A 5,545-nucleotide genomic window follows, 5' to 3' on the forward strand; every position below is an offset into this window, starting at 1 on the left:
GATAGGGGGCCTTTGAAATTAGGGTTTGAGCTAGGTTTTAACTCTATATTTACTTTCAACCTCTCTCTTAGGGATATAACTAGTAGCTCTATTAGGAAAAACATCTGGGAAATCTTATACTATTAGGACATTCTGAACACCCAATCTTTGAATATCACGCTCATGTACCATATGAGCTAAATATCTCGTATACCCATTTTCAACAATTTTTGCACCTTTACACTGCTGATCATCATACTAGGTTGATGGCCCTCTCCGAAACTAAGTGATCCTCATTGTCGAGTTGGAATCGAGCTTTTTTCTTTCTACAGTCAATCTGACTCCATATCTTTCTAAGAAATCATGCCCAAGATAACATCAAAATCGAGCATATCAAAGACAATCAAGTCCACCTTTAACTCTCTCCTATGTATCACTACCCTCTGGTCCCTTAACATCTTATTAGTAATCACACTCCCACCATCCAGCATCTCAACTCTAATGGAATAGGTAGAACTAACAAACACTAAACCTACCTTTTCAATAACCTCTGGTGCAATAAAGAAATGTGTAGCTCTTGAATCAATCAATGCATACAAGGAAATATAGTGGAATAAGAGCTTACCAGTAATAGCAGATGGCTAGCCTTCACCTGACTATGGGTAGCTGTATAGACTCGTGCATTAGTACCTCTCCCTGGTTGTACTGGTACCTCAATACTCTAGCAATCCTTTGCTATATGGTCCTGGCTATCGACATCTATAACAAATCACCTGTTTTTGTCAGTACCAACATTCCCCACTATGATGTCTCCCACAAATCTAAACTGGGGAATATTTTCTTTTCTAGGTTCTTGTCACTCTTCTCGTCTTCTCTATTTGCTTTTGACTGTAATTTTGTTTTTTCTCTGTTGTTTTATGAAACTGAAGCCAATTGAACTACCCCCTTGATATTGTAGTAGGTGTTGAAACATTAACAAAATAGGTAGAGCTGACCGGCTTGACATCACTATCTAGGGTGCTGTTACTGATGAAAGTGTTGTCATGAAGGGTGCATTCCTTGGTAGCTTATTAACATATACCTCCAACCTTAATGCTCTCTCCAATGTCTCTTCATAAGTTTGAAGAGGTTATGGTCTAGCTAGCACATGCAAGACTATCTTCGGTCTAAGGCCCTAAAGAAATCTATCCAATCGGAGACTGGGTGTACTCACCATACTTAGAGCAAAACTAGATAAGACATCAAAATGGGTATAATAATCCTTTACTGAACCTCCCCCTGCTGCAAAGAAATGAACTCCTGAACTTTGACTACTACCATATCAGTTGTTCTGTATTGGGCCTCAAATGCCCTTTTGAAGTCCCATCAGGTCATCAGATCCATATTTCTAGTTTCTTTAACTAGGTCTCATCGTACGCGAGCCTCTCCCTTCATCAAGAAATTGGCATACCGTACTTTTCTCTATCGGTCATAGGAAACAAATCCATGGTACTTTCCACCTGCTTAATCCACTCATCAACCACCAAAGGATCTTTAGTACCTTTAAATTCAAAGGGGTATGCTGACTAGGTAAGGAATAAATGGGCTCAAGCTGCCTTTGAGCTCTAACTTCTCCTCTCCCCTCATTCCTCATTTCATTTCTGATTTCTTTTATGACCTCCTCACAAATCTCACTTCTAATCTTATCTCGGATGGCATCTTTGGCTATATTTTCAGGTGTGGGTTTATCTTGACTCTCGATCAACACCTGACAGACTATATCTCTGATTTCTGCTAACCCAAACCCTGAACCACCTGATGAGGTAAGGTTAGACGACTCTCTCGTCTCTCTCTAAATACCCTTTCCATGACCCCATCCTCGTTTTGTGGTACTCCTCATCTAATAACTGCATAAGTGTAACTACATAAGGATTTTATAATTGTATTATTTGAATACAGGCAAAGAAAACAACTTACTGCTGTCGATTCTCGAGAGCTGATCTATGAGACATGAGGGGCACCTGTGCAATACCAGAACGCAAAACTATAGATATATTATATTATATTAAAACATATTCTATTATATCTACCTTTAAGTGCCCAAAATCGCGTTCTGATACCAAAAATGTAACCTCTCCTAACCAATAGGTGTGTTACAGAAAAATGGCAAAAGTTCCCCTATTTTAAAGGGCTTGAGGAAAAATTTTTTTTAATGTCCTGTAACACTCATAATTAGCAATTCACACAAATCAGTCCTACCAACCGATTAGATTTTCATCAGTATAATCAAAATTAACAAAATAAATACTTAATAGTAATCATCATAAAAATTATCACCCACAAAAACTTTATAACCAATTTCAACGACTAGCCATATATATGTATATATATATATATATATCCAGTAATCAGAAAGACATATATATTCCCATGAATATATATTATCCATCAGATAAAGGTATAAGCACATCAATACAATAACTACATATATACGTATAAGAACCAAAATGTGTGTATATATATATATATATATATATCCAATAATCAGAAAAGACATATATATTCCCATGAGTATATACTATCCATCAGATAAGGTATAAACACATCAATACAATAACTACATATATACATATAAGAACCAAAATGTGTATATATATATATATATATATATATATATATATATTAATATATAATAATATATATATATATATATACATATGCACCTATATACGTCAAGGAGATATATATGTGTATACACACATAAAGTCACATATACATACATATATGCACATAGACACCAAAAACATATAAATAGATAAAAATGTGGTGCCCTCCTCCCATAGCCTCATGTCTTGCTAGTGCGCCCCGAGAACCTTTGCTACAACTCTTTACCTGTAAAATATTAAATTAAATAGAGTGAGCGACCACAGCTCAGTAAGAAAATCATACTCAATACTCAAAGCATTTCATATCAGTACTAATCTCTTCCATACTCAGTGTGTCTGGGCTATTCACATACAAAATAATTGACACAGAACACACATTAAACACATATCATAATTCTCGTCTTTCACACATTTATTCATTTCCTTACTATACAAATATGATTCACTCGTTATGATTTATGCATGTATGAGTGTCATGACTTTTCTATTTTCTAATCGTATATCTTTCTCAACTCTTTATCAGCCATATAAGCTTGTATACATGATTCTAATGCAAATGACTTTCATAAAATATTTGCTAATTCTTTCTTTTTTTTTTTTGTTTGTCAAATATTTTCATTGATCGGTCTAGACTACATAGGACAGTAGTCGCAGTCACTATACAAGGTACAATTCTCTCTTACAGACATATTTCTCTTTTTTTTTCTTTGTTGTCCATGCAGTACAGTTGACATCTTTCTTTGTTGTCCACATAGTAAACTAATATCTTTCTTTGTTGTCATAACAGTACAACTAATATCGTTCTTTGTTGTCCATATAGTACAACTCGCGTGTAAGGATTTTAAGAGTGCTTTCTGCTTTCTTGTATCATATGAGTCATTATAAAACCAAAAACACTTGTTTTCATTTTTCAAAAACATGCATAACTTAGAAAATGTTTTTCCTTTTTCTTTATTTTTTTGAAATCATGCATATGCTATGATTCCTTACGTATACATGTATAACCATAAGATGAAATATGCCCATTCATTGTTTTTCCTTATTCTTTTCTAGCCTCATCGAGCATCAGATTATTTTCTCATGTATTTACATATATCTCATACATTCTACATGAATATACATATTTATTATAATGGTTTTTACACATATCATGCACATAATTAAGCAAAATTAACCTATATCATATAAAATGACACTTTTATCCTTACGGCCAAAAGTTATATGCCTACCTTTAGTGCAAATTATTCCATCAATTCATCATTTCTCACATACTCAATACACGAAATCAACTAAGCTAACCTAAGAATAAGAAATGTCTAAAATACCCTTATAGCAAAAAAATTACATCATAAGTCCTAATCAATTTCTTTATTCTTTTAAGCATAAATCACCTTAATTTTATACCCTACACACTTATACAAGTAAAAGTTATTTGAATAACCTAACTCAAATTACTTCAAGTATGTAAAGTATGAAATTCTTACATTTTCTTTGCTAATTAAGTGATTTAAGCCTATCTTTCTTCTTTTCTTCTTCCTAGCAACCTTAATCAACCAACAACATAATCATCCATCAAAACTCTAAACTTGACATCTCTTAAAAATTAAACTTTTTATCTTAGAATTTACCAGAATTGATAGATCTACACTTTTTATAACTGAAGGCTCTGAAAATTAGGTAGTTTAGCTAGGTTTTTTGGTGATTTTTGTTTGAAGAAAAACTTTAGTAAAATTATGGAGAATTCTCGGCCAAGGAAGAAGAAAATGAATAGTTTGGTTGTTTTATAAGCATTTTGGACTAATTTACCCTTAACCTTCTCCAAAAATGACTATTTTATCCTTAACCAATTACGAAAAACCCTTAGCACCATTATATAATTTCAAGTATGCCATTCAATTTACATTCCCACTTTGTCTCTTAAATCCTTCTAAAATGATCATTTTACCCCCTTTGAAAATTATTGCTCATTTAGTGGTTTTAAATAATTTTTTTTACAATTTCTTTAAACAATAAGTTATAAAATCAACTCTAGGGGTAATTTTGAAAGTAGAGTTTACTGACATACCTAAATTCGAGTGTTACACAAGTTTTAGAGATTCTAAATCAGATTATCCACCACACTCATGAGAGCACAGATGGGGGTAAAAACACCTAAAAAAATTGTCTATCATTATTCCACACTCATGGTTGTGTGTTATAACCTATATAAATCACCAAAAATTGGGGTTTTCAAAAAACAGGGATTTCAATCAAATTTAGATACAAGTTTTGGGTATTCTTAATATGGTTATCTACCTTTGCATGCGAGAGGGTAAGTGAGGTGAAAATGCCTAAAAAATGTCCAACATTATCCCATACTTAACCACCAAATTTGAAGTTTTTTAAAAAGCATAAATTTTAGCTGGTTTTAAGGACAGATAACTATGAGAGGGATGATGCAACAAAAAAAAGCCTAAAAAAATCTAACATTATCCCACATTAGGGGCATGTGCTATAACTAATAAAAAGGGCCAAAATAGGAGGTTCTTAAACAAATATGGATTTCAGTTAGTTTCAAGTATAGATTTTGAGAATTCACAATTAGGTTGTTTACCTTTAATTATGAAAGAGTAAATGGGAAAAAAATGCCTAAAAACTATTCAACATTATCCCACAAACAAGGCTTGTGTGTTATAACCTATGAAAACTACCAAGACAATGGGTTTTTCAAAAAGTGTGGATTTTGGATACTTTTATGCATAGGTTTTGGAGTTTTTAATATGGTTACTATGTTCACTCTGTTAGAGTATGCCTAAAAACTAATCGTTTTGTCGGTTTCAAGGCTTGTATATCTTGCATATACATTACTAATAAAGGAAGACTTCTATCATACTTCACATGTTTTCTGCGTCACTTTTATATCTATGTTATAGTTGTATATT

Source organism: Mangifera indica, chromosome 18 (genome assembly GCF_011075055.1).
Source record: "Mangifera indica cultivar Alphonso chromosome 18, CATAS_Mindica_2.1, whole genome shotgun sequence".
NCBI lineage: Eukaryota > Viridiplantae > Streptophyta > Magnoliopsida > Sapindales > Anacardiaceae > Mangifera > Mangifera indica.